Below are 23,596 nucleotides of genomic sequence, written 5' to 3'. Positions count from 1 at the left end.
CCCTTTGGTATAGCTTCGGCTCGGCTATCACAACAGGGCGCTCTGTCTCCCCTTAGCTCTGCATTAGTGCTCGGACTGCCCGGCCCTCACTTGTGGGGCTCAAGGGGGAGCACAGGGGGCCACAGGCGATTCCCTGTTCATGGTGTGGAACCAAGGCTGACCGCTCCAAGGCAAACATCACACGTGAAGATGCAAACACTGCCAAGCATGAACCCACATGCAAGCTTTATCTAATATACTGACGAGTGGCTGTATCTGCATGGACTCTGTAACATTGAACAGTCATCGTTTCACGTGTGGCCATACATGTACGGTCTGTGTAACCTTGAACAATCATTGTTTCACGTGTGGCCATACGTACATGGTCTGTGTAACACTGAACAGTCTCCATCACTTACAACCATAACTACATAGACTGAATAACATTGTACAGTCTCTCCTTCATCTGTAGCTATTCATACATGGTCCGTAAAACACTGACTAGTCTCTCCTTCACATGTGGCTGTTCATACATGGTCTGCAAAATACTGACTAGTCTCTCCTTCACATGTGGCTGTTCATACATGGTCCGTAAAACACTGAATAGTCTCTCCTTCACATGTGGCTGTTCATACATGGTCCGTAAAACACTGACTATCCTCTCCTTCACCTGTGGCTGTTCATACATGGTCTGTAAGCACTAAGCACTCTCTCCTTAACCTGTGACTGTTCATACATGGTCTGTAAAACACTGACTAGTCTCTCCTTCACCTGTGGCTGTTCATACATGGTCTGTAAAACACTGAATAGTCTCTCCTTCACATGTGGCTGTTCATACATGGTCCGTAAAACACTGACTAGTCTCTCCTTCACCTGTGGCTGTTCATACATGGTCTGTAAAACACTGATTAGTCTCTCCTTCACCTGTGGCTGTTCATACATGTTCTGTAAAACACTGACTAGTCTCTCCTTCACCTGTGGCTGTTCATACATGGTCTGTAAAACACTGAATAGTCTCTCCTTCACATGTGGCTGTTCATACATGGTCTGTAAAACACTGAATAGTCTCTCCTTCACATGTGGCTGTTCATACATGGTCTGTAAAACACTGACTAGTCTCTCCTTCACCTGTGGCTGTTCATGCAGGGTCTGTAAAGCACTGACTAGTCTCTCCTTCATCTGTAGCTATTCATACATGGTCCGTAAAACACTGACTAGTCTCTCCTTCACATGTGGCTGTTCATACATGGTCTGCAAAATACTGACTAGTCTCTCCTTCACATGTGGCTGTTCATACATGGTCCGTAAAACACTGAATAGTCTCTCCTTCACATGTGGCTGTTCATACATGGTCCGTAAAACACTGACTATCCTCTCCTTCACCTGTGGCTGTTCATACATGGTCTGTAAGCACTAAGCACTCTCTCCTTAACCTGTGACTGTTCATACATGGTCTGTAAAACACTGACTAGTCTCTCCTTCACCTGTGGCTGTTCATACATGGTCTGTAAAACACTGAATAGTCTCTCCTTCACATGTGGCTGTTCATACATGGTCCGTAAAACACTGACTAGTCTCTCCTTCACCTGTGGCTGTTCATACATGGTCTGTAAAACACTGAATAGTCTCTCCTTCACATGTGGCTGTTCATACATGGTCTGTAAAACACTGACTAGTCTCTCCTTCACCTGTGGCTGTTCATACATGGTCTGTAAAACACTGACTAGTCTCTCCTTCACCTGTGGCTGTTCATACATGGTCTGTAAAACACTGAATAGTCTCTCCTTCACATGTGGCTGTTCATACATGGTCCGTAAAACACTGACTAGTCTCTCCTTCACCTGTGGCTGTTCATACATGGTCCGTAAAACACTGAATAGTCTCTCCTTCACATGTGGCTGTTCATACATGGTCTGTAAAACACTGACTAGTCTCTCCTTCACCTGTGGCTGTTCATACATGGTCTGTAAAACACTGACTAGTCTCTCCTTCACCTGTGGCTGTTCATACATGGTCTGTAAAGCACTGACTAGTCTCTCCTTCACCTGTGGCTGTTCATACATGGTCTGTAAAGCACTGACTAGTCTCTCCTTCACCTGTGGCTGTTCATGCATGGTCTGTAAAACACTGACTAGTCTCTCCTTCACCTGTGGCTGTTCATGCAGGGTCTGTAAAGCACTGACTAGTCTCTCCTTCACCTGTGGCTGTTCATGCAGGGTCTGTAAAGCACTGACTAGTCTCTCCTTCACCTGTGGCTGTTCATGCAGGGTCTGTAAAGCACTGACTAGTCTCTCCTTCACCTGTGGCTGTTCATGCAGGGTCTGTAAAACACTGACTAGTCTCTCCTTCACCTGTGGCTGTTCATGCAGGGTCTGTAAAGCACTGACTAGTCTCTCCTTCACCTGTGGCTGTTCATACATGGTCTGTAAAGCACTGACTAGTCTCTCCTTCACCTGTGGCTGTTCATGCAGGGTCTGTAAAACACTGACTAGTCTCTCCTTCACCTGTGGCTGTTCATGCAGGGTCTGTAAAACACTGACTAGTCTCTCCTTCACCTGTGGCTGTTCATGCAGGGTCTGTAAAGCACTGACTAGTCTCTCCTTCACCTGTGGCTGTTCATGCAGGGTCTGTAAAGCACTGACTAGTCTCTCCTTCACCTGTGGCTGTTCATGCAGGGTCTGTAAAACACTGACTAGTCTCTCCTTCACCTGTGGCTGTTCATGCAGGGTCTGTAAAGCACTGACTAGTCTCTCCTTCACCTGTGGCTGTTCATGCAGGGTCTGTAAAGCACTGACTAGTCTCTCCTTCACCTGTGGCTGTTCATACATGGTCTGTAAAGCACTGACTAGTCTCTCCTTCACCTGTGGCTGTTCATACATGGTCTGTAAAACACTGACTAGTCTCTCCTTCACCTGTGGCTGTTCATGCAGGGTCTGTAAAACACTGACTAGTCTCTCCTTCACCCGTGGCTGTTCATGCAGGGTCTGTAAAGCACTGACTAGTCTCTCCTTCACCCGTGGCTGTTCATGCAGGGTCTGTAAAGCACTGACTAGTCTCTCCTTCACCTGTGGCTGTTCATGCAGGGTCTGTAAAGCACTGACTAGTCTCTCCTTCACACGTGGCTTGTCATACATGGTCTGTAAAGCACTGACTAGTCTCTCCTTCACCTGTGGCTGTTCATACATGGTCTGTAAAACACTGACTAGTCTCTCCTTCACCTGTGGCTGTTCATACATGGTCTGTAAAGCACTGACTAGTCTCTCCTTCACCTGTGGCTGTTCATACATGGTCTGTAAAGCACTGACTAGTCTCTCCTTCACCTGTGGCTGTTCATGCAGGGTCTGTAAAGCACTGACTAGTCTCTCCTTCACCTGTGGCTGTTCATGCAGGGTCTGTAAAGCACTGACTAGTCTCTCCTTCACCTGTGGCTGTTCATACATGGTCTGTAAAGCACTGACTAGTCTTTCCTTCACCTGTGGCTGTTCATACATGGTCTGTAAAGCACTGACTAGTCTCTCCTTCACCTGTGGCTGTTCATGCATGGTCTGTAAAGCACTGACTAGTCTCTCCTTCACCTGTGGCTGTTCATACATGGTCTGTAAAACACTGACTAGTCTCTCCTTCACCTGTGGCTGTTCATGCAGGGTCTGTAAAACACTGACTAGTCTCTCCTTCACCTGTGGCTGTTCATGCAGGGTCTGTAAAGCACTGACTAGTCTCTCCTTCACCTGTGGCTGTTCATGCAGGGTCTGCAAAGCACTGACTAGTCTCTCCTTCACCTGTGGCTGTTCATGCAGGGTCTGCAAAGCATTGACTAGTCTCTCCTTCACCTGTGGCTGTTCATACATGGTCTGTAAAGCACTGACTAGTCTCTCCTTCACCTGTGGCTGTTCATGCATGGTCTGTAAAGCACTGACTAGTCTCTCCTTCACCTGTGGCTGTTCATGCAGGGTCTGTAAAGCACTGACTAGTCTCTCCTTCACCTGTGGCTGTTCATACATGGTCTGTAAAGCACTGACTAGTCTCTCCTTCACCTGTGGCTGTTCATACATGGTCTGTAAAGCACTGACTAGTCTCTCCTTCACCTGTGGCTGTTCATACATGGTCTGTAAAGCACTAAGCACTCTCTCCTTCACCTGTGGCTGTTCATACATGGTCTGTAAAGCACTGACTAGTCTCTCCTTCACCTGTGGCTGTTCATACATGGTCTGTAAAACACTGACTAGTCTCTTCTTCACCTGTGGCTGTTCATGCAGGGTCTGTAAAGCACTGACTAGTCTCTCCTTCACCTGTGGCTGTTCATGCAGGGTCTGTAAAGCACTGACTAGTCTCTCCTTCACCTGTGGCTGTTCATACATGGTCTGTAAAGCACTGACTAGTCTCTCCTTCACCTGTGGCTGTTCATACATGGTCTGTAAAACACTGACTAGTCTCTCCTTCACCTGTGGTTGTTCATGCAGGGTCTGTAAAGCACTGACTAGTCTCTCCTTCACCTGTGGCTGTTCATGCAGGGTCTGTAAAGCACTGACTAGTCTCTCCTTCACCTGTGGCTGTTCATACGTGGTCTGTAAAGCACTGACTAGTCTCTCCTTCACCTGTGGCTGTTCATACATGGTCTGTAAAACACTGACTAGTCTCTCCTTCACCTGTGGCTGTTCATGCAGGGTCTGTAAAGCACTGACTAGTCTCAGGGTCTGTAAAGCACTGACTAGTCTCTCCTTCACCTGTGGCTGTTCATACATGGTCTGTAAAACACTGACTAGTCTCTCCTTCACCTGTGGCTGTTCATACATGGTCTGTAAAACACTGACTAGTCTCTCCTTCACCTGTGGCTGTTCATACATGGTCTGTAAAACACTGACTAGTCTCTCCTTCACCTGTGGCTGTTCATACATGGTCTGTAAAACACTGACTAGTCTCTCCTTCACCTGTGGCTGTTCATACATGGTCTGTAAAACACTGACTAGTCTCTCCTTCACCTGTGGCTGTTCATGCAGGGTCTGTAAAGCACTGAGCAGTCTCTCCTTCGCCTGTGGCTGTTCATGCAGGGTCTGTAAAGCACTGACTAGTCTCTCCTTCTGCTGTGGCTGTTCATGCAGGGTCTGTAAAGCACTGACTAGTCTCTCCTTCACCTGTGGCTGTTCATACATGGTCTGTAAAACACTGACTAGTCTCTCCTTCACCTGTGGCTGTTCATGCAGGGTCTGTAAAGCACTGACTAGTCTCTCCTTCACCTGTGGCTGTTCATGCAGGGTCTGTAAAGCACTGACTAGTCTCTCCTTCACCTGTGGCTGTTCATGCAGGGTCTGTAAAGCACTGACTAGTCTCTCCTTCACCTGTGGCTGTTCATGCAGGGTCTGTAAAGCACTGACTAGTCTCTCCTTCACCTGTGGCTGTTCATGCAGGGTCTGTAAAGCACTGACTAGTCTCTCCTTCGCCTGTGGCTGTTCATACATGGTCTGTAAAGCACTGACTAGTCTCTCCTTCGCCTGTGGCTGTTCATACATGGTCTGTAAAACACTGACTAGTCTCTCCTTCGCCTGTGGCTGTTCATGCAGGGTCTGTAAAGCACTGACTAGTCTCTCCTTCGCCTGTGGCTGTTCATACATGGTCTGTAAAGCACTGACTAGTCTCTCCTTCACCTGTGGCTGTTCATACATGGTCTGTAAAGCACTGACTAGTCTCTCCTTCACCTGTGGCTGTTCATACATGGTCTGTAAAGCACTGACTAGTCTCTCCTTCACCTGTGGCTGTTCATACATGGTCTGTAAAGCACTAAGCACTCTCTCCTTCACCTGTGGCTGTTCATACATGGTCTGTAAAGCACTGACTAGTCTCTCCTTCACCTGTGGCTGTTCATGCATGGTCTGTAAAACACTGACTAGTCTCTTCTTCACCTGTGGCTGTTCATGCAGGGTCTGTAAAGCACTGACTAGTCTCTCCTTCACCTGTGGCTGTTCATACATGGTCTGTAAAGCACTGACTAGTCTCTCCTTCACCTGTGGCTGTTCATGCAGGGTCTGTAAAGCACTGACTAGTCTCTCCTTCACCTGTGGCTGTTCATGCAGGGTCTGTAAAGCACTGACTAGTCTCTCCTTCACCTGTGGCTGTTCATGCATGGTATGTAAAGCACTGACTAGTCTCTCCTTCACCTGTGGCTGTTCATGCATGGTCTGTAAAACACTGACTAGTCTCTCCTTCACCTGTGGCTGTTCATGCAGGGTCTGTAAAGCACTGACTAGTCTATCCTTCACCTGTGGCTGTTCATGCAGGGTCTGTAAAGCACTGACTAGTCTCTCCTTCACCTGTGGCTGTTCATACATGGTCTGTAAAACACTGACTAGTCTCTCCTTCACCTGTGGCTGTTCATGCAGGGTCTGTAAAGCACTGACTAGTCTCAGGGTCTGTAAAGCACTGACTAGTCTCTCCTTCACCTGTGGCTGTTCATACATGGTCTGTAAAACACTGACTAGTCTCTCCTTCACCTGTGGCTGTTCATACATGGTCTGTAAAGCACTGACTAGTCTCTCCTTCACCTGTGGCTGTTCATGCAGGGTCTGTAAAGCACTGAGCAGTCTCTCCTTCGCCTGTGGCTGTTCATACATGGTCTGTAAAACACTGACTAGTCTCTCCTTCACCTGTGGCTGTTCATACATGGTCTGTAAAACACTGACTAGTCTCTCCTTCACCTGTGGCTGTTCATACATGGTCTGTAAAACACTGACTAGTCTCTCCTTCACCTGTGGCTGTTCATACATGGTCTGTAAAACACTGACTAGTCTCTCCTTCACCTGTGGCTGTTCATACATGGTCTGTAAAGCACTGACTAGTCTCTCCTTCACCTGTGGCTGTTCATGCAGGGTCTGTAAAGCACTGAGCAGTCTCTCCTTGGCCTGTGGCTGTTCATACATGGTCTGTAAAGCACTGAGCGGTCTCTCTTCCACGGGGACTACAATTCTGCATCACTGGAGGCGCTCAAACGGACAGAACGTGACAATATAGAAAACACAGACAATAAGTGGAACTAAAAGCAATTTTTGCATTCAGTATCATATGTGCTAACTAAACCATTCAACCCATAAAAACATGCCCCTTCTTTGTATTTGTCGACCCGCCCTAAAAACCGAGACACGTGCTAGATTTACGGAAATCTGCAAGAAAAGATGATGGAAAACCGAGGCTGTCACTTGGCCACCCTGGGAAAGCCAGACTAGTTGAATGATCACTGATGTCACGGGGTGAGTTGACCAGTAAGTCGCGTCAGGCAGTGGCGAGCACTCACCATGCTGACGTAGGACCTGATGCTGCTGGCCATCTTCTGGCAGGGATCCTTCAAGAGCAGCTCGTGCAGGGCTGACTCTGACTTGCAGGCTCTCTCTCTCTCTGTCAGTCTCTTTCTCTCTGTCAGTCTCTCTCTCAGTCAGTCAGTCTCTCAGTCTCTCTCTCTCTTAATCTCTCGCTTTCTCTCAGTGAGTCAGTCTCTCTCAGTCAGTCATTCTCTCTCTACCTCAGTCAGTCAGTCTCTCTCTGTCAGTCAGTCTCTGTCAGTCAGTCAGTCTCTCTCTCTGTCCATCAGTCTCTGTCAGTCAGTCAGTCTCTCTCTCTCTGTCAGTCAGTCTCTGTCAGTCAGTCAGTCTCTCTAGTCAGTCAGTCACTCTCTCTCTCTCAGTCAGTCTCTCTCTCAGTCAGTCTCTCTCTCAGTCAGTCTCTCGCAGTCAGTCTCTCTCGCAGTCAATCAGTCTCTCTCTCAGTCAGTCATCAGTCTCTGCCTCTCTCTGTCAGTCTCTCTCTCTCTGTCAGTCAGTCTCTCTCAGTCAGTATCTCTCTACCTCAGTCTGTCAGTCAGTCAGTCAGTCTCTCTCTCTCTGTCAGTCAGTCTCAATCTATCTAAGTCAGCCAGTCTCTCTCTTTCAGTCAGTCTCTCAGTCAGTCAATGTTCAGTCTCTGAGTCAGTCAGGCAGTCTCTACTCTCTCTTCACTCTCTCTCTGTCTATCTACTCTCTCTCCACTCTCTCTCCACTGTCTCTCTCTCCAACCTCTCCACTCACTCCACTCTCTCTCTCTACTCTGCCTCTCCACTCTCTCTCTCCACTCTCTCTCACCACTCTCTCTCTCCACTGTCTCTCTCCACTGTCTCTCTCCACTTTCTGTCTCTCCACTCTGTCTCTCAACTCTCTGTCTCTCTCTCTCCACTCTCTCTCCGGCGTCTCTCTCTCTCCACTCTCTCTCCACTCTCTGTCTCTCCACTCCCTGTCTCTCCACTCTCTGTCTCTCCACTCTCTGTTTTCCCACTCTCTCTCTCTCCACTCTCTCTCTCCACTCTCTCTCCTTCTCTCCACTGTCTCTCTCCACTCTCTCTCTCCACTCTCTCTCCACTCTCTCCACAATCTCTCCACTCTCTCCTCTGTCTCTCTCCACTCTCTCTCCACTCTCTCCACAATCTCTCCACTCTCTCCTCTGTCTCTCTCCACTCTCTCTCCACTCTCTCTCTCCACTCTCTCTTACAAAGTAGTGTGCATTCTAACAAGAGTGCTTACCTGAGGACACCATTTTGCTGCCGTCCCTTCTCATATGAGCATTTCACTATGGAGAATGCTGTTTCTGGGGCCCCCACCCCCATCCTTTCCTTGCCCCTTCTCAGAGGAGCAGAGCCATGTGGGGAATGCTCTCTCTGGGGCCCCCACCCCCACCCCCATCCTTGTCCTCTCCTGTCTCAGAGGCTGTGCCCTGAGGGGAATGCTGTCTCTGGGGCCCCCACCCCCATCCTTTTTTTCTGGCGCGCTCTGACAGAAGAGAAACAATGTAACTTGTTACATTGTTTCTCTTCAGTCCTGGGTCAGCGCAGAGGGGCTCAGAGCAGGCTGCAGGCCCTGCAGCAGCCTGAGAGAAATCCACTCACTCTACCGATGACCTGAGGGAGCCCCCTTCATGTACTGAAGACTGAGCCCCCCCCCCCCCCCCGCACCGCAGGGGCTGCAGGGGTGTTTGTTATGCCCCTGCTTTCACCTGTGGCTGTTCACACATGGTCTGTAAAACACAGATCAGTCTCTTCTTCGCCTGTGGCTGTACATACATGGTCCGTAAAACACTGAACAGTTTCTCCTTCGCCTGTGGCTGTACACACATGGTCCGTAAAACACTGAGCAGTTTCTCCTGCAATCATCAACCGGTAAAAGCGCACTACTCACCTTTGAGGGTCTCAAGGCGCTGGTGGGGGGGAGGGTGCTGCTATTGCTCAAACAGCCAGGTCTTGAGTAACCTCCTGAAGGTAAGTAGGTCCTGGGTCTGCCGTAGGAGGATGGGGAGGGTGTTCCAGGTCTTGGTGGTGACATGGGAGAACGATCTTCCACCGGTGGTCGTTCTTCGGATGAGGGGGACATTGGCGAGGGCGAGGTCGGAGCGGAGCTGGCTGTTCGGGGGGGTAGAAGGAGAGTCATGTGTTGAGGTATGTCGGTCCGGTGTTGTGGAGTGCTTTGTGTGCATTGGTGAGGAGCTAGAAGGTGATCCTCTTGTTGACGGGGAGCCAGTGCAGGTCTCTCAGATGGGGTGTGATGTGGCTGTGGCGAGGGATGTCGTGGACGAGGCGTGCACAGGCGTTCTGTATGTGTTGCAGATGTTTCAGGAGTTTGGCCGAGGCTCCAGCGTAGAGGGCATTTCCGTAGTCCAGCCTGCTGCTGACGAGGGCCTGGGTGACTGTTCTTTTTGTTTCGGTGGGGATCCCCCTCTAGATCTTGCGGAGCATGCAGAGGGTGTTGAAGCAGGAGGATGAGATGGCGACAGCCTTTATTCCTTCGTGGAGGTTGGTTTTGAAGGTGAGGGGGTCCTTGGTGAGGAAGAGGATCAGGCGGGTGTCGTCGGCATAGGAAATGATGTTGAGGTCATGCAGTTGGACAATGTGGGCGAGCGGTGCCATGTAGATGTTGAACAATGTCGGGCTCAGGGAGGATCCTTGGGGTACACCGCAGATGATCTTGGAGGCTTCGGAGTGGAATGGGGGGAGGCGGACACTCTGGGTTCTGCCGGAGAGGAAGGAGGTGGTCCATTCCAGAGCCTTGTCTCAGATCCCTGCGTTGTGGAGGCGTGTGCATAGGGTGCAGTGGCAGACAGGGGGAACATCCTTTACAACGAAACTGTAACAATGCGGTACCATTACAACACAGGTTTCACAACGAAAGTCCTTACAACGACTTTCGCTGGAGGGCGCTCTTGGATAGGGAATAGTTTAATTTACTATTCAACACCTTCCCTACTATCCACGGGGACTGGAGTTGGAATAGTGAATTAAACTATTCACTCTCCAGCGCCCCCCAACGCAAGTCGTTGTAACGACTTGCGTTGTAAAACCTGCGTTGTAACGGTACGTGTGGTAATACCACGCGTTGTACCATCATAGATCCGGCAGACAGTGTTGAAGGCGGCTGTGAGGTCCAGGAGGATGAGGGCCGCGGTTTCACCGTTGTCCAGCAGGGTCGTGATGTCATCGGTGGCGGTGATGAGGGCAGTTTCGGTATTGTGGTTGCTGCGGAACCCGGACTGGGACGGGTCCAGGGTGTTCTTCTCCTCGAGGTAGCGGGTCAGTTGTTTGTTGACGATCTTCTCGATGACCTTCGCCGGGAACAGGAGCAGGGAGATGGGAGTTCTTGCGGTCTCTTGGATCCGCCTTGGGTTTCTTGAGTAAGAAGTTGATCTCTGCATGCTTCCAGATATCCTGGAAGGTCGCGGTCTCAAAGGAGATGTTGATAACCTTGAGGAGATGGAGTGTGAAGGTGGTGCTAGCTTTGTTAAAGATGTGGTGCAGGCATGAGACGGACGAAGAGCCGGAGTGAATGGTGTTCATGATTTTGATGGTGTCGCAATCGTTCATGTTGGTCCAGGTGAGCAGGGAGTCGGTGTAGATGGTGGCCGGAGGGTCCGAGGTGTTGGTGGCTGTCACGGCGGTCAGGTTGTTGAAGCTGTTGTGGATGTCTGCGATCTTGCGATGGAAGAAGGTGGCAAGGAGTCGCATGGATCTTGCGATGGCTGGATGTTGTTGGTGTTGGAGACGGGGTTGGAGAGTTCCTTCACGATGTTGAAGAGCTCTTTGCTGTTGTGTGCGTTGTTGTCGAGGTGTCCTTGAAGGAGGCCCTTTTTGCGGTTCTGATGAGGTGGTGGTGTCTGCAGATGGCGTTCTTGTGGGCCGCATAGATGTCCGGTGTCCGTTCGCGGTGCAGTTTCTTCTCTAGTTTCCGGCAGGTTTGTTTGGAGGCCTGGAGGTCCGTGGTGAACTAGCCTGCCTTCTTGTCGGTGTGTCAGTTGGAGGGTTTTTTGATCGGGACGAGAGTGTTGGTGCAGTCGTTGATCCATAGCCTGAGGTTGCAGGGCGGCGGTGTTGGTCGGGTCGGCGGGTGGGCTCCGGGCGAGGGTGGTGTTAAGTTGTTCATCAGTGACTTTGCTCGAGCTGCGGTGGGGGATCTGTTGAGAGTGGTGGTGGGTTTCTGGAAGGTGAAGTGGATGCAGCGATGGTCGGTCCAGTGGAGTTCGGTAGTGTGGCTGAAGGTGATGTGGAAGCTTGCAGAGAAGATGGGGTTGAGTGTGTGGCCGGCGGAGTGGGTGGGCATTATGACGAGCTGTCTGTGTCCGAGGTTGGCAAAGTTGTCTATCAGGGTGGCAGAGTTGCTGTTTTTGTTGTTCTCGGGTGGAAGTTCAGGTCTCCGAGGAGGATGTAGTCTGTGGAGGCCATGGCATTCGTGCTGACGAAGTCGGCGATGGTGTCACCGAACTGAGGCCGGGGTTCAGGGGGTCTGTAGTCGAGAGTTCCTTTGAGGGTGGTGTTGGGGTCCTTGTGGAACTGGAAGTGCAGGTATTCGGCAGTGCTGAGGGTGTCGTCTGTGCTGGTCGAGACCCTGAGTGTGTTCTTGTGGACGATGCGATTCCACCTCCTACTCCGTTGGTGCAGTCCCTGCGGGTGATCTTGTAGCCGTCTAGGATGGCTATGGCGATGTCGAGCGCAGAGGAGGCGTTCATCCAGGTCTCCATCAGGAAGGCGACGTCCGGGGAGGATGTGTTGAGCAGGTCCCAGAGTTTGACGGCGTGTTTGTATGCGGAGCGGGTGTTTAGTAGAATGCATCTGATGTGGTTGAGTCCTTTCTCGGCGGGCGGTTTGACGGCTCGGAGGCAGGTGAAGCTGCAGTTCCAGCAGGAGAAGGGCCCGTGGATGCGCTTCGGGGCAGCCAGGAAGCAGATGGGAGGTCGTCCAGAGTTGAGTGTGAGGAGGGTGCTGGCGTCGTAGTGGCGTCGTTCATCATGGAGGTCGCAGGGGCCAGGGGTCCTGGCGCTGGGCGCGGTCCAGGCGCGGACTGGCGCAGATGGGCTTGCCTTAGGCGTGCCAGCGGTGCGCCCGGTGCACACGGCCGTGCAGCGGCCGCCAGGTAAGGGGAGGTGGGAGGGAGCAGCAGCTGAGTGGCGGGAGCGGGACGGCAAATGGGCGATCAGGGGGGCTGGACCGCAGGGAATGCATCGGCAGGAAAGAAATGGGTGGAACAGGGGCAGAGAGGCAAGGGGCAATGCAGGGGTACAGAAGACTGATGCGGAGAAGTAATACACCTAAGGCAGAGGAGCCTCGCACCAGCAGCAGCGGCGGAGGCAGCAGCCAGGGGACGTGGACACACAAGCAGAGCTGTGCGGCATGGGGGAGCGACCTGCCTGAAGACAGGGCCAAAGGTTGCCTGTGACTGTACAGACATGGTCCGTAAAACACTGAACAGTTTCTCCTTCACCTGTGGCTGTTCATACATGGTCTGTAAAACACAGAGAAGTCTCTCTTTCACCTGTGGCTATTCATACGTGGTCTGTAAAACACTGATTAGTCGCTTCTTTGCCTGTGGCTATTCATACATGGTCTGTAACCAAAGTACAAAGAGGTTACCTGCCTATATAGAATGATTCCAAAAAGGCCCCAGCAGGAGGGTCCCAAGAATTACTCATAAGCACCAGCACTGACAATTGCAAATATTCAATGATCCCACCATCAAATGATTTTAACAAAATTATATTTCAGTTTTATTTTCATATTATCAGAACAAGATTCTCAACCTTTTTTTAGGATAAACACAGAGAAAATGTGATACTCAACAATAAATATACATATACATAATGTCCCACAGAGCTCACTCAGAAATAGCAATCATACTAACATGCATTCAAATAAGAACAAACATTTATACTACACAATTAACAAATTCATAACATCACAAATACAACAAGAAGGTAAAGCTGCCACAAGATGTTCAGATGACAAATTCTCGTGTATCATCCTGGTGGTGGGAGGAGTTACAATCCGCAAACACAAGATAAATTAAACGCCAACGCGTGTTTCGGTGTATAGCCCCAGCCGGGGCAACGCCTTCATCAGGGCGAGGATGGAAAGTGGTGTGGGACAAACAAACACACCTGTGGGTGATTGCTAGAGTATTTCCCACTAGTACAATCAGGAGAGGCAACCAACGGGTCCACTCAACTATTTACCCAGGATTCTCCAGATAGCCAGGATTCAATATTTCACTGAAGCAGACACTGGTCAACAACTGCTAAAGGGGCCACCAGACCAGTCGATAGCTGTCGAAATAGTATAGCGGATGGGTTGTGGGATTAGGCTTCGCAGGTAGCTCATAAAAAGTATGGCCTTTTGGGTTTAGTGGATAACAGCTTTCAAGACATACTCTTCCGGAAATACGGCGAGGCGGGAGTCCCTGAGACACAGAGAAGTCTTTCTTTCACCTGTGGGTACTCATACATGGCCTGTAAAACACAGAGAAGTCTCGCTTTCACCTGTGTCTGTTCATACGTGGTCTGTAAAAGACTGAACAGTTTCTCCTTCGCCTGTGGCTGTTCATACATGGTCTGTAAAACACAGATAAGTCTTTCTTTCACCTGTGGCTATTCATACATGGTCTATAAAACACGGATTGGTCTCCCTCACCTATGGCTATTCATATATGGTCTGTAAAACGTATAATAATCTGCTCTGCACCCCTTCATCTGATGGGCATCCCGCGGAAGGCTCGCTTCGAAGCACCCGCACGGCCGTACTGCACCAGTGGCCTCTCTTGTGAAACGCAGCGGTTTTTAGGTCTCGTAGCGAACACAGCGCGTCAGCGCTGTGTCTCCGCTAGAGATCTTTTGTTAGCGAGTGTGCTTCCCAGGAGACAGTTTCGGCCGCGCGCATCCTTGGAGTGGATTTGAAACGGGAACGCGCGCTGTGGCCAGGCGCTGTCTCATGGGAAGCGCAAGCACCACACACGCATGCGCATACACACACACAAGCGCCCATGCACGCACATACATACATACATACATACAGAGACACCCCCCCTGACACATACACACACGCGCGCGCGCACACACACACACAAGTGCACCGAGGCCCCCTCTCCCCTCCCCCTCCCCCGCCGTCACCGTCGCATACACACACAAGCATACACGCACACACACACAAGTGCACCAAGCCCCTCCAGCCTTTTGAAACTTACCTGGGCAATGTCGGGGACTCTTCTCTCAGCACGCGGCGCCCAACCTCCTGCTAGCGCGGCCCCGGGTCTCCACACCGCTCACAGGAGCCCCGGGCCGCGAGACGCATCGACTCCGCCTGCCTCCTCTTCCGGTCTGGACGTGGCCCCGCCCCCGTCACAGGCGACCGTGCCTGACTTCCGGGGCGGCCGCGGCGGACTTCCGGGGGCATTAACCTTTGGTGGCCGATTTCTCCCCAGCAAGGGATATGCAAATTCTCACCAGGGTAAGATCTCTCTGAGCTTCTGAGGTTGAAATCAAAAGTTCCGATTATCAACAGATTTATTCATTTGTGTTTTTAATTTATGTCTGAGACGTTATTCAGCGCAGGCCAGGCTCTTGTCCACGCAGGAGGTGATGACGTCATACTGATTTGAGATCTTGCTGCTGCATTTTTTTGTTATGGTTCCCTCGCTTACATTTTTAAGGACGCTAGAAGGAGGCGATTACATACATCTGCAACTGCTTGACTTGCTCACTGATTCTGTGGTGGGTCAAACTATATTCTAGAATCGCTTCTAATAGGATGGAGTCCTCGTAATGCATTGTCTGGTCCTATGTACTCACAGTCCTGCATGCAATGAGACCTATGCACCCACGAGTCCCAGACCCTTTGCTTTTCATCCCTGCGCACGCCGCCATGCACATTCAGGCACTCGGGACTCAAACATACAAGCATGCAGACAACAAACCTACATCAACACACATACATCAACACACACCAGATTTGCTCACTTTATTGTATTGGGTGCAAAAGTTTTCTAAAGGCTTTAAAATCCTGCAGGCAGCAGCTATCATTAAACACTACATAGCACCTAAGTAATATAATGTTGGTATGAGAATTACTGCAGCTTTGGGGTACACAGTTGTGGGAAAAATCCATGGATGTAATTAAATGCGAGGCTATTTCAGTGCGGTGCACTAAAGTAGTTACGTATTGTTGCATGTTCAATTCCTTATTAGTTATGCAAATGTTAATAATTTCCTGGCCGTATTTGGTTTGTGAGGGCGCGCCTGTGTATGTTGTTGAGGGTTGACGTCAGTTTTCTTCGTGTAACTGTGCAGTTCGTCGATACTGATTTGGCACCCCTTGTGTTCTGTGAGGAGGTACTTTACTCCCTTCGCTGCACTGTGCTTCCTCATTATTTCATTGTTGGTGTTCTAGTCCCTTGGAGGAGGGAAGAATGGCTTCAGCAGGGGGTGGAGTGGCATGTTCTGCCTCTGAGCAAGGCATTGTTTACTTCCTTCTTCACAGCCTCCTTGACGTGTGTCGTTTTTTTAGGTGACGCTTCCTGAAGGATTGAAGCACTGTATACTGTGCTGCTTTTCTTTTCTTTCCGAGTACAGTGCTGATTCTTGGGGCATGTTTTTTTCTTTGTTATATTGTGCATTTATATCTTCTCACTCCTGCTCCTCTTCTCCTGTGCATTTCTCCTATTCTACTTTCCTTCCACGTGGGAGATCCTTGAGTGCTTAATTTAGGTCTCGAGTGCAGCCAGACCGTTTCATCCATTGGTCTGTTATGTTAATGCTCGCATTTTCCTTACACCCACTACAGCATGAGGCAACTGGGCAGCCCACTGCAGCCATTGCTAACTTTACTGTGATTGACCCCTTCACAAAGGGCACATCTGCCCACAAAGTAGTCCCCGTCAGTGCTGTGGAGTACTATTGCACAATGTGCTTGTAGACACAGTCAGTGAGTGAACCCGTCTGAAACGCCCACTCGCTGCTCCACAAACGTGGAAAATTTAGATTCCGTAGTAGTTCGCTTCCCAATTTTCCGGGTGCCTGTAGGCAAAACGAACAGACACGCGTGTCATAAAATAATCTGACAAAGACAGGCAAACTCACGAGCCCCGGTATTTAATTTTGCTTTGCAGGGCTAGAGGGATATCTCCAAGTGGCAGTTGATGGGGCCAGGGTGGGGAGAGAGTTTTCAGGGGGCACAGCTCAATGTTTCTAGTTACAGAAAGTACACACATCTCGCACCCAGACACACATCACACACAAACATAGCCACGCACTGATACACACCCCCCCAATTCAATTCAAATGTTCCTTATTCGGCCAAGATAATGATCATAAAAGCACATAAATGCAGAAAAATCATTACAAAATACAGTATAAAAAAACTATGCCAAGCAAAACCAAAAACTCTAACTTAAATACTACGAGACCTATTGCATTGCAAATGCTTGTTAACACTATTTGGTGCACGGCTGTTTTGATCTGCACGTGCATGTTGTAGACGTAAGGGACTTGTGCCCAGTCCTCGCCATTCATTTGGCGAGCAACAACAACGTTTCGCTCTAATCCCAGCTCTCTGGTTGACTAAAACGGTGTTTTCCTGGACATAATAATGTATCATCATTAACTCCCTTCTTCGCTAAAAAAAGGCGTCATTGTTGACCAAAAGGCTCCTGGAAACGGCTGCACGGACACTGGTCTGCGCCTCCATTTTCATCTGCAGGAGGTGCCGAGGAGCAAACGGTTCAACGCAGGAGCGGTGCATTATATATATAATCCCGTCCCCGGCGACCCATCACCGTAGCTCACATGGGACTGTTTCCTGCCAGTGTGAGTGTGGCCAGAGTTAGATGACTAGAACACAAAGTATTTTACAAAGGCGGCCGGACGCGCTCTCAGCCACAGTCATGGGGCCTTATTAATGAAAGGCTTGCGCCACCGGTGCGTTACTTTTTCCCATGTTAAAAGTGACGCACCGGCAGCGCAAGGCCTTCATAAATAAGGCCGATGGTTTGTGTTTTGGAAATACCAAATAACATTACGCATCTCACGTTCAGAGGGGGGGGAGGGGCGGGCTGGCTGAGTCGGGAAGATGGGAAAGAAACACAAGCACTGAAGAGGCCATTCAATACGGAGACAATCTCTCCTCTTCTCTTTGCCCTGTCCTGTATCTTTAACAATCACCATCACTCTAGAATGTTCCTTTGTTTGATGATGTCAGACTGGGACTTGAGACCCATTGTGACATCATTTCCTGGGTGGCTCCTTTAAAAGAGGTATCCAGTAAATGACGTCACAGTTATGTGGGATGAGCTCAGGGAATTAAGTGTTTACAGTAGAAACCTTTGTGAAGGTTTCAGGACCACATACAGCAAGGCTCCCTCAACGTGTCATCCTTCCGATGCCAATGACTGAGTATTATTGGTAACACCTGTAATTCAGGGCCCGATGAACTGGAAAACCTGTGGCAGAACTTTCTGTTTATAAATGAGTCATTATTATGATGATATAATATGTAAAGACAAGCAGGCCTCGACACAAAGGCCTTCTGAAAAGGAAAGGTCGTCAGACATCATCAAAGGAAGAAGCCATCTGGAATCCATCATTTTATCAGATTTGCCAGATTAAAAGGACATTCTGGGATGTAAAATCAAACCTCATAAGCAGAAAGGCATTCTAGAATCCAAAGAATAAAACTAAACATTGTCAAAGAAAGAGACGTTCTGGAATTAAAAATATATGTAGTGGTATCTATTGGAATGCAAAACGAAATCAGACGTCATCAAACAAAGGGACATTCTAGAGCACAAAATACAATTTGACGCCATCATATAGTGGTATTGATTAGAATCCAAAACTAAATCAGACATCATCAAACAAAGGAACCTTCTAGAGCACAAAATACAATTTGACGCCATCATATAGTGGTATCAATTAGAATCCAAAACTAAATCAGACATTATCAAACAAAGGAACATTCTGGAATATAAAATCAGACACCATAATACAATGGTATCTTCTGGAATCCAAAACTAAATCTGCCATCATCAAACAAAGGAACATTCTGGAATCCATAATACAATCCGACACCATCATACAATGGTATCTTCTGGAATCCGAACTCAACCAGATGTCATCAAACAAAGGGACATTCTAGAGTACAAATGAATTCTTATTTAAGGTTTTTGTAAAGCCATCAATCCTCCCCGAAGGGACATCAGGGTGCTAAGATGCTGTCCGAAGTTATACAGTGACACTAAATAGCACAGAGAAAATGTCATTAGATCCTAAACAGAGAAGTGTTTAATTTCTTTGTGAACCCTGGATGGTTCTCAGTACGACGCGACCCTAGTAGTAAGGTATCCCACTGAACCGCCGCCATGTGCTGGAAGGATCGGCCTCCAGATCTGACATTCCTTATGAGTTTTGTTATCGCCAGGGCAAGATTGCGTGAGGTCAGGTCGCGTATCGGAGTGTAAATTCTACTCTAGCTTGTAGGAATACTAGACCTGCCTTGTGTGCACGGCAAAGAAGTTTAAACTTTGCTCTTTGACACGTGGACAAGCAATGCAAAGTGCCCAAACAAGCAGACGCAGAGCTGTATATGTCTTTATTACAGATCAGTTTGGCCGCTGCATTTTGAATCACTTATATCAATTAAATAGAGAATTTATTTCGGTTTTGATTCAAGCCATAAAAGCACATATGCAACAAAGCAGTTTAAAAATTCAATATGTAAAAATAAACGGTAAAGTGCAGAAAGTACAAGGGTCAGTTATTTACATACAATAAATAAGTTCATTAGAGAAATAAATCATCAGAAAGGACCATCACTGATCCAAACAGTTTCTCAGCTTTATACATAGCTTTAAAAATTCAGTAACTTGAAGAATGCTGTCCTTATGCAGAAGTTGTAGGTACATAAGGGCTGGTCTGATCTGATTAAAATTAAGTTTTTTTAAAAGAGCAATCAGATAGCGTTTACGTGGGTATTCTTAAAATATACATAAAAATATAAAATGCAGCATATCTTGTGGAGACTTTCCGTCGCAGCCACAGGGCGCTGCAAATTTATTAAAAATGTCACTTTTTGGTCTAATCAGCAGATGATGATAAAGATTTAACCAAAACCTAGTTAGCAAGAACTTCTCATGTGAGGTCAGTGAGCCAGTCAAATATGGCTCCATTGATTCACATGTTTTTAGCATAACAGATTTTCTTACAGTTGGTTTTTGAAGCTCCACACCTTCCCTTTGCATACTCCTGTCCATAAGGAAAGCCCGTTTAATTACCTCCACATCCCCTTTTACAATCTTGCTCGGATGTTCAAACAAATCCAAACGTCCGAGCCTGGAGAAACTAGATTTCAGGTATTTTAGCCATGGGGTGCCCAGTGCCTTATCCTGGGACAAAAAGTCTTTCATAATCAAATGAGTCAGTGGGATGTCCTCATTTAACCACAGATTTAGCCACTTATATCACCAAATACAATTTAATGCCGTCATACAATGGTATCCAATGCTCAACCAGACATTATGAAACAAAAAAACATTCCGGAATCCACAATACAATCAGAGGCCATCATACAATGGTATCCTAAAGAATCCAAAGCTCAACCAGACATTATGAAACAAAGGAACATTCCGGAATCCATAATACAATCCGAGGCCATCATACAATGGTATCTTATGGAATCCAAAACTCAACCAGACATTATGAAACAAAGGAACATTCCGGAATCCATAATATAATCCGAGGCCATCATACAATGGTATCTTATGGAATCCAAAACTCAACCAGACATTATGAAACAAAGGAACATTCCGGAATCCATAATATAATCCGAGGCCATCATACAATGGTATCTTATGGAATCCAAAACTCAACCAGACATTATGAAACAAAGGAACATTCCGGAATCCATAATATAATCCGAGGCCATCATACAATGGTATCTTATGGAATCCAAAACTCAACCAGACATTATGAAACAAAGGAACATTCCAGAATCCAGAATCCAATCCGAGGCCATCATACAATGGTATCCTAAAGAATCCAAAGCTCAACTAGACATTATGAAACAAAGGAACATTCCGGAATCAATAATACAATCCGAGGCCATCATACAATGGTATCTTATGGAATCCAAAACTCAACTAGACATTATGAAACAAAGGAACATTCCGGAATCAATAATACAATCCAAGGCCATTGTACAATGAAAATTTATGGAATCCAAAACTCAACCAGACATCAAACAAAGAGACATTCTGGAATCCAAAATACAACTAGACGTCATCATGCAATGTTATCTTATGGAATCCAAAACTCAGCCCTACATCATCAAACACCGGGACATTCTGGGCCCCAAAAGACAATCTGGCTCACTGTGCCACTGGATTCAAGCTATCCTGGCTGATGAGGGATGAAACCCCGAAACCGGTCCCAGGATGCTCGTGTCCGGTCCAGGGAGGACCTGGCTTGGCAGTTCAGGCTGGACTGTTCCCATGAGGCACAGGGTCAAGACTGATTTGCATATGGCTGGGTCTGAACTGGGGTGGCAGAGTGAGCTAAAGAATGCTGGATTTAACCCAGATCTCTTGACAGGGGGGGGGGGCTATGAATGTTCAGATTTGTTCTGCATTCTGTCCATCAATTGTGTGTGTTTTGTCCCAAACACAACCCCCTAACTAAACCACATCAAACAACATGAGAGCCTGGAATCCTGGGTGTTTCTGAGGATGATGATGTAGGGGTGAGTAAACAGAGCCTGGTTTTATGTCCAGGACCTCTCTGGCAATCACCAGGATGGATTTTAGGCCTGGCCAGGACAGCAAATAGCCATTAAGCAAAGAGCTCTGGTCTCCAAACTCGATGTGACCCCACACCTTAAAACGAGGCAGCAGGAAGATGCGGCAGCTGGCTGCAGAAACACAGACATCTTAGGGAATGGGGGACGGGGGGGGCTGAAAGGGAAAGGAAGAGGGGTTGGAAATAGACAAATAAACCAGACTGCAGCCCCACCCTAAGCAGTATAGTAAGAGCTATCTGGGAGGTGAGTCGGTTTACAGTTCAAGGAGAGGGGACAGGTATTAGTGTGTGTGGGGGGTGGCGGGGGGGGGGTCCTTGGGGGGCTGCGCTGCTCCAGACAGAGAGCTGATGAACCACGGGGTGAGCCCGGAGAAGCTATCTCGCACATTGCTGTTAATATTCCCTGCTTTCCCAACTTGAATAAAACGGGTGTGATCCTGGGCAAATCACTTAAAGTCCCTGTTCCCACAACTGCTCACGGAATTAGCCCAATCCTGCCGCGAAGCGCTATAAGGGAACTTGAATGTTATAGGAAGGAAAGTGTATAATTTCCTGTTTAAAAGCATGCGGCGGCGGTGGTATGGGGGAGTGCGGGGGCTTGTTGGGGAAGAGACTTGTCAGTGGACAGATGCCCCCATCCTTAGACAGCAACCTGTATCTAGCGCTTCTGTTAGTTACTAGAAGGGGCGCTACCCTGAGCAGGTTGGGGTTTCAGCGGAGTCCATACCCCTGACCTATATATATTTTAAAGGAATCTCAAATGAAAAGCAGAACAGCTTAGTTTTCAGTACCCCTTCCTGCACCCCAACATTAAGGATTCCAGGGACCCCTTTGTTCCATGACGCCTATTTGGGCATTGAGGTCGTCTGTGACGTCATTCCCTAATTGGTCTTCAAGAAAGACCACCTGGTGCATCGAACAAGGCTTTTTTACCCATCCCGCACCCCCATATTTGGGATTCCATCACTTCCCTTGTTGTGTTCGGAACCCTCCGTGACATCACTCGCCGGGGGGCCCCTCGAAGTCTCCCAGACTGAGCTGAGGGCATGAACAGTGGTGGCTTCGAGGCGCTGCGCGCTGGCGCTCACCTCGGGTCTCCAGAGGCGGCGCCCCCCTCCGCGCAGCTCGGGCACCGCGCTGCCAGGTCCAGCGGTCCTCCCAGCCGAGATGCTGTCAGCCTCCCCGGCTGCCCCGCTCCAGATGCGCTGCTCTCCTTCGCCTCCCAGAAAACGAACTGCAAAGGAAAGGAAACGATTCCCAAATCCTGTGTTTTTTTTACTTTCTTGCACTCGAAGCCAGAAAGTTTTTTACGGCTTCCTTTGGTTCCCCGGGGCACTCCCAGGCTAGGCGCTGCTTCAAATTGCAACCCCAGATGCTAATGTGAGTGACGGGGGCGGGGCCATGGGGGTCGCAATTCCCACTCCCCCCTTCTAAACACTCCTTCACAGGAGTTTAATGAGATCCCCTGCAGCCCCGCCCCACCCTCAGCAGTGGAGGAGTCTGTTTGCATTCCGTTATAAAGGGAGGCATAGTGCCTAACCATAGGCACAAACGTACAAGGTATACAGAAACACGTGCCTGGCTCTCATGGGGCTTTTAGACTCGTAAATAGGTGCAAAATAGCGTCCCCCACCCCGGTTCTTGCACTTCTCTCAACTCTCATTATAAACGGAGCACCAAGCAGTATCCGCTATTCAGACGCAATTACAATTTCCATTGGCACTCTCATGTTTTTTTTTTTTGCACAGACAGTTACTTCCAGGGCTTTAAGTGGGCCGGTCCCTGCCGGCACGGAGCACCGGCAGCGATTAAAGGCAGGTGCCCTCACCCTTAGGTTGGAAAAAAAAATCTCACCTCTGCAGCAGCATCACTGCTCAAAGACTTAGATGTAACTTCAAGAGACTCGTTTTAGTTCTTTCACAGTCTCATCATTTCAGAACTGAGGCATTTTCAATATTATATACAACGAAGCCATAGTCGGTGCATATTTATAATATGCACCTAACAACCCTTATCAAAGCAATTAGTCCTGGCTTGTTGTAGCTATAATGTTACTTCTTGTATTATTTATCTGGATACAATGACAGAAGCCGAAAATACCAGTCATTTTAAGCCACTCCCTAAATTACATCAGCCATGCCTCTTTGAGAGACCCCACTACCCATTTTTTTCATCCCACTAAAAGCCTTGTTTTTTTTAACTTTTAGCTGCTGGTAAGTGACAAGGATAAAAAAAACACGAGTGCAGGACTAAAGTCATTTGTTTCAAGTAACTATAACTCACGCCCGCTCCATACACTGTGCTGCCACCAATGACGTAATTTCAGATGTCATCCATGATGTTACTGACCATGTCATGAGTGATGTAACATGATGTGATAAGCAGTGCATGATGTAGGCACACGTTATAGTTACTTGGAATAACAATAACTAGTGATTTTCAGCCATTTTTGTCGCTTAAAATGTTAAGTTTAAAGTGACATTTTCATCTCACTATAGCTTTACATTAGCCT

General features: G+C 48.3%; 1 protein-coding gene across 2 annotated transcripts in view; it reads right to left on the bottom strand.

Moving 5' to 3' along the window:
• HSPA12B (heat shock protein family A (Hsp70) member 12B) overlaps window positions 1-22,802 on the bottom strand; it is a 331,731-nt gene extending 308,929 nt beyond the window's left edge. The window contains exon 1 of one of the 2 annotated variants that reach the window (XM_086960132.1): window positions 22,173-22,802. The gene's annotated coding sequence lies outside the window, so the exon portion shown is untranslated. The remainder of the gene's footprint in view (window positions 1-22,172) is intronic. The other variant, XM_086960131.1, reaches the window with a different exon arrangement.
• Window positions 22,803-23,596: the final 794 nt, after the last annotated feature.

This window comes from Lissotriton vulgaris, chromosome 3_1, assembly GCF_964263255.1.
Source record: "Lissotriton vulgaris chromosome 3_1, aLisVul1.2, whole genome shotgun sequence".
In the NCBI taxonomy this organism is placed as follows: Eukaryota; Metazoa; Chordata; class Amphibia; order Caudata; family Salamandridae; genus Lissotriton; species Lissotriton vulgaris.
Note: the sequence above shows the minus strand (reverse complement) of the source record. Positions and strands in the feature narration are given on the sequence as shown.